The sequence below is a fragment of the Tamandua tetradactyla genome, chromosome 25, assembly GCF_023851605.1.
Source record: "Tamandua tetradactyla isolate mTamTet1 chromosome 25, mTamTet1.pri, whole genome shotgun sequence".
In the NCBI taxonomy this organism is placed as follows: Eukaryota; Metazoa; Chordata; class Mammalia; order Pilosa; family Myrmecophagidae; genus Tamandua; species Tamandua tetradactyla.
Window position 1 is genome coordinate 714,890 of NC_135351.1, and position 11,038 is coordinate 725,927.

The 11,038-nt window shown below is 33.7% G+C and overlaps 1 non-coding gene and 3 pseudogenes across 1 annotated transcript; all 4 read left to right on the plus strand.

Annotated features, from left to right (window-relative positions):
* Positions 1–19: 19 nt before the first annotated feature.
* LOC143669385 (small nucleolar RNA SNORA84) lies at positions 20–158 on the plus strand. The gene has a single exon (XR_013168897.1). It is a non-coding gene; the product is annotated as a small nucleolar RNA SNORA84 (small nucleolar RNA).
* Positions 155–1,099, plus strand: LOC143668736 (isoleucine--tRNA ligase, cytoplasmic pseudogene; annotated as a pseudogene).
* A 548-nt stretch (positions 1,100–1,647) lies between these two features.
* LOC143668737 (isoleucine--tRNA ligase, cytoplasmic pseudogene) lies at positions 1,648–2,509 on the plus strand (annotated as a pseudogene).
* A 5,055-nt stretch (positions 2,510–7,564) lies between these two features.
* On the plus strand, positions 7,565–9,171 carry LOC143669330 (tripartite motif-containing protein 59-like; annotated as a pseudogene).
* Positions 9,172–11,038: the final 1,867 nt, after the last annotated feature.

The following is an 11,038-nucleotide window of genomic DNA, read 5'->3' on the forward strand; positions in this document are numbered from 1 at the left end:
CTAAAGTAGTCATAGTGGTGCCCTGTGGTTCCTGGGTACTGTTATCCATGTATATTTCTCCATGTATTTATGATGGCAATAGGCCAGAACAGTCCTGTGGTTCATGCATGGCATCTTCTCCCCCTTAGCTGCTGCCATATCCTGGACACTGCACATGGCTCTTCCTGAAGCAGTCAGTGCAGTAACACTAAGTCTTTGTATTTGCAGTCATCACATAGTGTAGTGATTTTTAATTTGGAAGGGAGTAGGAACTTCATAGAAAATTCAATAAAAGTAACAAAATAGTTCAATAAGTTCCAGAAAGCATTAATTTTCCTGCTGAAGAAGACAAATTCTTGTGGTCCTGGTCCAAATTTGATTGTTTCAGGAACACTTAAAGCAGCCAAGAAATAGGCCAAAATATACCTTCTATGATGGGTCTCTATTTGCAACTGAAGTGCCTCACTATGGGCTTATACTTGCAGGAACAATTAAATATATCATTGCAAGATACACTCACCAGAGCATATCTCATGTTGACAGAAGATTTGGATTGGTTTGTCATGATTATTTGTGGAATATGAAATTGAAAAGACACTGATAGTCAAAGGACAGAATGATATAACTAAACTGGGCATTACAGAGTATAACAGTCAGTGCCCAACAATTGAGATGAGATATTCTACCAAATGTACATCTACTATTACCAGACTTGGCCAGTGGATAGTCTTTGAAAATGACTACAAAACTCTGTATCCACAATTAATGGAATCTGTCTGATGGGTTCTGAAACAACTCTAAATAAAAGTGGTTGTTTATAGGGAATCAAAGTTATGCCTTCTCCACTGCATACAAGCCTCTACTCTCCAAATTTAGAATCTCACCAGAATTATAAGGATGTTCAAGATCCTTCAGTATTTGTATCTTTTTCTTTGGAAGAAGATGAAAATACATCTGTAGTTCTTAGATAAACACTCTGTGGACTTTCCGTAGTAATTTTGCAATCTGTGTTAACCCAGATATACAGTATGTGAAGATTAAAAATGTTGGAGGAAAATTATTCATCTTAATGGAAGCCAGATTATCACCCTTTACTATGTACAATTTCATTAGCCATTAGAAAACAAGAAAGAATTTGAGGATGTTTTTCCCATGGATTTCATTCCCAAGGGGATTAAACAGATCAAGGATGATTTTAAATCCTGCTGGTGCTGGTACCCTCTTTGGATAACCAGCTTTCAAGATTGTGATTGTGAATGATCTTGTCCTCACAAAGGATGGCCAAAAAATGAGCAAATGGAAAAAGAATTATCCAAATCCAGTTTCAATCTTTTATTTTTTTCATTTTTCTTTTTTGCATAGGCAGGCATGGGGAATCAAACCTGGATCTCAGGCATGGCAGGTAAGAACACTGTCACTGAACCACCATTGCCCACCCAAGTTTCTATCATTTTAAATATGGTGCTGATGCCCTTATATTGTATCTGATTAACTACCCTGGGGAGAGAGGAGAAAACCTCCACTTTACAGACAAGGGTGTTCAGGATGTACTGAAGAATGTGCTATTCTCTTGGTTCAATGCATATCACTTCTTTATCCAGAATTTGCTGAGGCTCCAGAAGGAGGAAGAAATAGAATTCTTGTACAATGAGAACACAGTGACAGAAAATAACAACATCACACTTGGATTTCACTGTTGACCAGTCAATGGTAGATGAAAGACTGGCCCAAGAAATCATCAATCACATCCAAAAACTTTGCAAGAAGTGAAATCTGGTCCAAACTGATGAAAATAATTTATTCTGAGGCAAAGTCTAAATTAAGGTATCTAAAAATGTTAATGAAAGACATGTAGATTTAATATTTGCCATTATAAGGGCTCCCTTGAACCCATATCCAGTTCCTGGAAAAGTTATTCAAGAAAATGAAGTCAAAGGCATCTGAACTGGAAAACACTCACCAGAAGATCATTCCTGCCAAGTCCTGCTTGTGCATATGTTAATCTTCACATTCATGTAAATGGCTGTGAGCAAGGTGGAGTATTGCCCTTGGAAAATCCAAAAAGTGATAACAGCTTGGACCTTTTAATGCTGAAGAGTATTGTTACTAGCATAGAAATCTGAAGCTGGTTATCTTCCATGGTGAAACAGAAATAAAAGGTCAAACCAACTTACTGAGTCTCAATGGAAAAACCTTGTGTATGACTACAAGATCTGTTCCTTCTTTAGTCAACAATCTCAATAATCTTTATTGTCAGTACATCAACCTGTGGCTCTTGAATGCAGAAAAACAAGAATGTTTAGTGGGAACAGTGGGGACTCTGCTACTTGAAAACCCAATTAGGCAGAAAAAACTCACCTTCCAAGGTCTTCTGCATGAAGTAGCTAAGGTGTTTGGCCTTCAGAGAAGGAAGCTAAAGATCTTTCCGAATGAGACTCAAGTACATGAAATTACAGAGGAAGTTCTCATGAAGACTTTGAATGTAGAGACTCTGTTTGTTTCTATATTACCAACAACAGCAGAATTCTAACGTTCACCTACCAAATGGTTCATTCATCCTTTCCTTGGCACCATACTCTGTGTGCTCACACACACACACACACAATGAAGTACATATGGTATGCAGCTTTTGGTCCATAACTCAAGTGGCATTTATTCAACAAGTGACATAAGATCTTTCAGTAATATTTCACTTAACCTTAAACACCTGTGTAGTCGTGTCAGGGGGAGGTTACAAAGTTATCTTAGTACTACACAGTTTATTTCTGTACATGAGTTCTTAAGTATAGAAGGTAGAAGTTATTTAAATGGCATGGTATATATACTATTTTATGGCCTTTTAAACCATATTTGAGTCCTCTCAAAGGAATGGATGCATTATATATTTCTGCTATCTAGATTTTCCTGAGTAATTTGATGGAATATTTTAAATTTCAATAAATCAGAATGATAAACAAATTTTCTCTCAAAAAAAAGTAGTCATAGTAAAATATCCTTCTTTTCCTTGCTCTGTTCCTAGGGTTCTTAGTGACTCCACAGATTTCATATGCTTCAATGAACAATATTTGGAATGCAATATACATATATTCTCACATAAAGATATCACAATGCATATTCCATCATCTTTCCAATATATGTATACAGCTTTCTAAGATATATGCATATATACATAACTTCAAATATTCTCATAAACATATATACAAATATGTACCTACACACATATGCATATCACACATATATCACAAAGAAAGTATAGTTCTAATACTATAGAATTAAATAACCTTCAAATCTCATTGCAATGAATGAAACAGCACAGCATAGGGAATCATGTAGCACTTCTGAATGGAGTCCTTTGAGATTATGTTGGATGGTTTAGAGAATGATCAAGGAACCAGAGATTTTCCCTGAATTGTTTTTTTCCAAAAACAGAAACAATTTTATCTGGAATTTTGGAAGAATAACATGTTGCTGAAGCATGTTATTGACAGTCACTTATATTAGACAAGAGAAACATATATTGGTCATTTCTGAGGCTTAGGCAAAGTTCTTGCTTTTATTAGCGCTCAGGATAGTGAATGGAGTGATTGTGTTTCAGTTTGGTGTTATGCAAATTCCTTTTTTTAAGTAATCAATGGAACTTAAATGATAAAAAGAGAAAGAAGGAAAAATAAAATCCAAAGGATAAGATGGGAGATTCAAGAAATGCTTTTACAGTAATAATTTTGACTTTTAATGGAACAAACTCACCATTTAAAAGATATATATTGACAGAATGGATTAAGAAATATGATCTAGCTATACACTGCTTACAAGAGACTCAACTTAAACCCAAGGACACAAATAGATTTAAAGAGAAAAGATGGAAAAAAATGATCCATGCAAGCTGTAACCAAAAGAAGCAAGTGTAGCTATATCAGTATCAAAGAAAACATACTTTAAATATAAATACACCATAAGAGACAAAGAACACTACCTACTAATCAAAGGGGCAACTCATCAAGAAGTAAGAACAATCATAAATGTTTTTGCTCACAATGAAGGAGCTCCAAAGGACATGAAGCAAACATTGGCAAAACTGAAAGAAGTAATGGAAGCTTCAACAACACTAGTAAGGAAATTCAATACACCACTCTTCTCTATAGATAGAAAAATCAGGCATAGGATAAATAAGGAAATAGAAAACTTAGGCAACTTGATTCCTTCTATTGTTTTTTGCTCTCCGATTCCCTTAATTTTATTTTAATCGTTGTTATTTCACTTTTTCTATTTGCTTTGGGATTAGTTTGCTATTCTTTCTCTCATTCTTATGGGGGAGCAGGAAATGAATTAGACCTAACAGATAATATAGGTTGTTACACCACAAACACCAGGATATACATTCTTCCCTAGTGCCTTTGGAACATTCTCCAGGATAGATTATATGCTGGAGCACAAAAGAGATCTTCGTAACCTTAAAAAATTGAAATTATTCAAAGCACTTTCATTGATCCCAGTGGAATGAAGCTGAAAGTCAACAACCACGAAAGAACCAGAACTCTCACAAATACATTGAGATTAAGTAATGCACTCTTAAACAATAAGTGGGTCAAAGAAGATATTGTTAGAGATGTTGGTATCTATCTGAAGAAGAACAAAAAATGAGGAAGCAACATCTTAGAGCTTATGGGATGCAGTGTAAGTAGTGCAGAGAGGGAAAGTTATGGCTCTAAATGCCTATACTTAAAAAAAGAAAGAGTAAAATTGAGGATTTTCCTACTCACCCATAGGAATGAGAGAAAGAATAGCAAATTAACCCCAAAGCAAATAGAAGAAGTGAAATAACAAAGATTAAAATAAAATTAAGAGAATTGGAGAGCAAAAAACAATCGAAGGAATCAATAAAACCAAAAGTTGGTTCTTTGAGAAGAGCAATAAAATCAAAGAAAACTTAGCTAGGCTGACAAAGAAAAAAGACAGAGAGGATGCAAATAAACAAAATCAGAAATGAGAGAAGATTCAGTACCATGGACCCTAAAGAAATAAAAAATAAATTAAAAAATTTAAAAAATGTTAAAATCAGAAGAATATACTCTGAACTATATGCCAACAAACTAGACAACTTAGTTGTAATGGACAGATTTCAAGAAACACACAAACAAGCTACTGACTCAAGAAGAATCTCAACAAACGAATCACAAGTAAAGAGATTCAATCATTCATCAACAACCTTGTTACAAAGAGAAGATCAGGGACAGATGGCTTCAAAGAAGAATTTCATCAAACATTACAAAAAGAGCTAACACCAATTCTGCTGAAACTTTTTTTTAAAAATGAGGAAATAGGAACACTACCCAACTCATTTTATGAAACTAACATCACTCTAATACCAAAAGCAGGTAAAGATGCTATAAGAAAGGAAAACTATAGGCGAATCTTCCTAATGAACTTTGGATGCAAAATTCTCAACCAAATACTATCTAAAAAATGACACCTTAAAAGAATTATACATCACTACCAAGTGGGTTTATACCAGGAATGCATGGGTGGTTCAACACTAGAAAATCAAACAATGTAATACAACACATTAAAAAATCAAAAGGGAAAAATTGCATGATCATCTTGGTGGGTGCTGAAAAAAGCATTCAACAAAATTCAAAATCCTTTCCTGTTAAAAAGCATTTCAAAATGTAAGAATCATAGGTAACTTCCTCAATATGATAAAGGACATATATGAAAAACCCATAGCCATTATAGTACTCAATGATGAGAGTCTGAAAGCCTTCCCCTTAAGACCAGGAATGAGAGAAAGCTTCTCTCTGTCACCACTATCATTCAACATTGAACTAGAAAGTCTACCTAGATCAAACAGTCGAGAAAAAGAAATAAAACGCATCCAAATCAGAAAGGAAGAAGTAAAACTTTCATTATTTGCAGATGGCAGGATACTAACCTTGGAAAATCCTGGAAATCCATAACAAAGCTTCTTAAATTAATAAACAAATTCAGCAAGGTAGTAGGATATGAAATTAATGCACAAAAATCAGTGATGTTTCTATACACAATCAATGACCTAACTGAAGAGTCAACCAAGGAAAAAATTCCATTCAAAATAGCAATGAAAAGAAGCAAGTATCTAGGAATAAACTTAACTGGTGATGTAAAATACCTCTCCACAGAAAACTATATAACAGTACTAAAAGAAATCAAAGAGGTGAAAAGTTAGAAAGGCATTCCTAGCTCATGGATAGGAAGGTTAAATGTAGTTAAAATGTCAGTTCTACCCAAACAGATATTCAGATTCAATGCAATACCAATCAAAATTCTGACAAACTACTTTGAAGATGTAGAAAAGCTAGTTATCAAATTAATGTGGAAAGGAAAGAGGCCTCAAATAGCTGAAAATATTCCAAAAATGAAGAATTAAGTAGGAGGATTAACATTTCTTGATTTTAAAGCTTATCATAAAGCCACAGTGGTCAAAACAGCATGGTACTGGCACAAAGATAAAAGTATTCACCAATGGAATTGAATTGAATTCCCAGAAAAAGACTATCAAATCTATGGTCAATTACTCTTCAACAAGGACCCCGAATCCTTTGAACTTGGGCAAAACAGTGTTTTCATTAAATGGGCATGGGAGAAATGGATATCAATAGTCAAAAAGCCTTATACCCTATACAAAAATTAAATCAAAGTTAATCAAAGACTTAAATACAAGAACCAGTACCATAAAATTCCTAGAAGAAAATGTAGGGAAATATCTTCAACACCTAGTAATAGGAAATAGCTTTCTAAATTTTGCAACCAAAGCATAAGTAATGAAAGAAAAAATAGGTAAATGGGAACTCCTCAAAATCAAATGTTTTTGTGCCTCAAAAACTGTCAAAAAGGTGAAGAGGTAGCCAATTCACTGTGAGAAAATATTTGGCAATCACTTACTAGATGAAGGTTTCTTACCCTATATACATAAAGACATCATACAAGTCAATAAAAAAAACAACCCAAGTATAAAATAAGCTAAAGATATGAATAGGTATTTTTCCAAAGAGTAAATATAGATGGCTAAAAACCTATTCATGCCCATTTTCATTAGCTACAAGGAAATGCAGGTCAAGACTGCAATGAGATACATCACACTTATAAGAATAAACAAACAGGAAACTACACATGCTGTAGAGGATGTGGAAAAATTGGGGCAATTATGCCCTGCTGTTTGGAATGGATAATGGTACAGCCACCATGGAAAGCAAATTGGTGGTTCCTTAGAAAACTAAATATTGAATTGACCTATGACCTGGTAATACCACTACTTGGTATATGTATATATATATATATATATACACACACACACACAAAGACACAGACTGATGTTTTTAACTGCATTACCCACAATTGCCAAAAGATGGAAACAATCCAAGTGTCCATCAACAGATGAGAAGGTATGCAAAATGTGGTATATACATATGATCAAATATAATGCAGCAGTAAGAAGAAATGACATCCTGAAGTACATGATAAGATGGATGGACCTTGAGGACATAATGCTGAGTGAAACAAGCCATATACAAAACTGTATTATTTTCCTTTTATGATCATGGTAAAGGAAATGCACAATTTTGAGGATGAGCTAAGGTGTCCCATTTGTTGCAGTATTTTTGAAGATCCTTGTGTACAACTATCACTCTCTCATATATCTTGTAGAAATTGTAAAACATTCTTCAGGCATCTGGTAACTTTTATAAATGGAAACCTTTATGAATTCCACTGGAGTGCCCAAATTTCAGAAGCATTATTGAGAATAGTCCAACATGTATCAGATCTTTACCCTGCTAATTTTGTATTAAGGGCCTTTATTGAAAATTACCAGCAAGAAGACCATTCAGGTATTGTCCCCTGCCTTGAACATTATTGACAACCATTAAATGTTTATTGTCTACTAGATAAAAATTAGCTTGTGGTCACTGCCTTACTATAAAATAACATCATGGTCACCCTATAGATGTCCTTCAAAGTGCCTATATGAAAGAAAAGGGCACACCCCAAAAACTGTTTGAAAAGTGAACTGACACATACTGGACAGATCTTAGTTTTCTTATTGAAAAATTTGGAGAAAGAAATCTCTCTCTGAGAAGATGGTCCAAAGTGATAAGGAAGTTGTTCTTCATTATTTGAAGGAGTTTAGTGGTAGATTAGAAAAAAAAGAAAAAGCTTTTCCTAACTGCCCTATGTGATGTTGGAAATTTGATTAATCAAGAATATGCTCCACAAATTGAAAGAAAGAAGGAAATGAGAGGGCAACAACCTGAATTAATGACATTGACCTCATCTTTGTAAGATGAATCTCCACTTAAATTTCTTGAAAAACTTGGTGATGTCCATCAGCATGTTCAGATCCTGAAACAAAGGCTACTTCCTGAGTACTAGTCTGCTGAAATCTATCCTCAAGTAAACCAAATGTTGACAGAAGAATGGTGCAGAATGGAAGTTGGACAAATTAAGAATGTTCTCATTACTGAAATTAAAATTTGTTAAAAAAGGATGTCATGTCAAGTAAAACATATGGAACAAAGATAAATAATAAGGGAAAGAAATGTTAAAATAAATTTAGAGTGAAATTCTGGTGATTGGTGAGGGGGAGGAGTGGGTGGTATGGTATGTATGAATTTTTTTCTGTTTTCTTTATTTCTTTTTCTGAATAGATGCAAATATTCCAAGAAATGATCATGATGATGAGTATGCAACTATGTGCTGATATTGTGAATTAATGATTATATTAATTATTGATTAATTAATATAAACATATTAATTATAATATGTTTTACATATAAACATAATGATTATATGTGGAACAGAATGATCAAAAGTTATGAATGTTTGTGTTTGTTTGGTGCTTTTTGGCATTAAAAAAATAAAAAAATTAATTAAAAAATAGGATGTGATGTTCCTGAACTAATAAGGATGGAAAAGAAATTGAATTTTTTAAAATTGTAAACATTGATGTAGTTACACTAATTCCATTGATATTGGTGTTGGTTCTCTTTTTTCCAACCACCATATAATAACCTTTCTGAATGAAATCACTTCAATATGTGTTCTGAACTGTCACTATCTGTTAACCTGAGTTTTTCTCACAGTTTGCATAATTTAAAGGATATAATAAGTCACATTTTATATTTGCTAAAGGAATTCATGTGGAAAATATTTTCTCATTGAAACTTGAAATCTCAAATGTTTAAATAGGCTTATTCTGCATAGCAGAAACTAACCATCACTAAGTGAACAGCAAACTTTATTAGCTGCATCAAATATATAGAAATATTTGTTGCTTCTTTCATTCTTCTATTTGGACAAAAAATGATGCATCAATGTGTCAGAGCTAGAAATGAGACAGAATGTCTGAAACATGATTCAAATAAAGTCATTATTAGAAAAATAGAATGGAATCTAGCGATTATAAAAAAAAAGAATCAATGTGAGAAGTACATGGCTTAGCTGTTTGAGTTAGACCAGCTTAGCTGACAGCTAGCAGAGGCTGTTTTAGTCACTTTTTCACTTCTTTAAGGTTTAGGTTATAGATGACCTTCTCCCTTATGCTCTTCCTTGTCAGAAAGCCAATGATATTACTCTATAGAGCATGACTGTAAATAGTCTACAGCAAAGCTTCTAGAGCTAATAAGTAAGTATAACAAAGTGCTAGGATACAATATCAGCACCCCAAAATAAGTAGTATTTCTATACACTAGTAAAAAGCAATCTGAGGAGGAAATCAAGGGAAAAAATCCATTTACAATAGTAACCAATAGAATCAAATATTCAGGAATAAATGAATAGAATATAAAAGACCTATACATAGAAAAGTACAAGAAATTTTCAAAAGAAGTCATAGGAGACCTAAATAAATGGAAAGGCATACCATGTTCATGAATTAGAACTAAGCTTAACTAAAAAATAGTTAAGTTACCAATTCTACCCAAATTGATTTATAGATTCAATGCAATACCAGTTAAAATCCTGAACACTTACTTTGCAGAACTAGAAAACCAATTACTAAATGTATTTGGAAGGGCAGGGTGCACTGAATACTTAAAAATATCTTGATAAAGAAAAATGAAGTGGGAGGTCTCACACTACCTGACTTTAAAGGATATTACAAAGCTACAATGGTCAAAACAGCATGGTACTGGCAAAAAGATAGATAAACTTATCAATGAAATCATATAGAGTGTTCAGATATAAATCCTCTTATCTATGGACAATTGATCTTTGATAAGTTTGTCATGCCAACCCACCTATGACAGAACAGCCTCTTCCATAAATGGTGTTTGGAGAACTGGATATCCACATGTAAAAGAATGACAGAGGGCCCATATCTCATACCCTAAACAAAAATTAACCCAAAATGATCAAAGACCTAAACTTTAGAGCTAAGACCACAAAACTTTTAGGAAAAAAAAAGGACAAATATTTTATAAATCTTGTAATCAGGGGTGGTTTCCTAGACCAAAGTATGAACTTTGAAAAAATAGGTAAATGGGAACTCCTCAAAATTAAACACTTTTGTGCATCAAAGGACTTTGTCAAGAAAGTAAAAAGGCAGCCTATGCAATGGGAGACAATATTCAAAATCCATATATCAGATAAGCATTTCCAAAATATATAAAGGGATTTTTTTAGCTCAACAATAAAAGGACAAACAACCCAATTTTAAAAATGGGCAAAAGACACAAGCAGACCCTTCTCAGAAGTGGAATAACAAATGGCTAAAAAGCACATGAAAAGATATTCAGCTTCATTGGCTATTAGGGAAATGCAAATCAAAACCACAATGAGATATCATCTGACACCCACTAGAATGGCTATGATAAAAAAAAAAAACCAAAAAATGACAAGTGCTGGAAAGGATGTGGAGAAAGATGCACATATATCCACTATTGGGGGGAATGTAAAATGTTACAACCTCTCTGGAAGGCAGGTTGATGGTTCCTCAGAAAGCTGAGTATGAAATGCCACATGATCCACCAATCACACAACTAGTTGTACATTCAGAAGGGCAAGGATACAAACAGATATATGCACACCA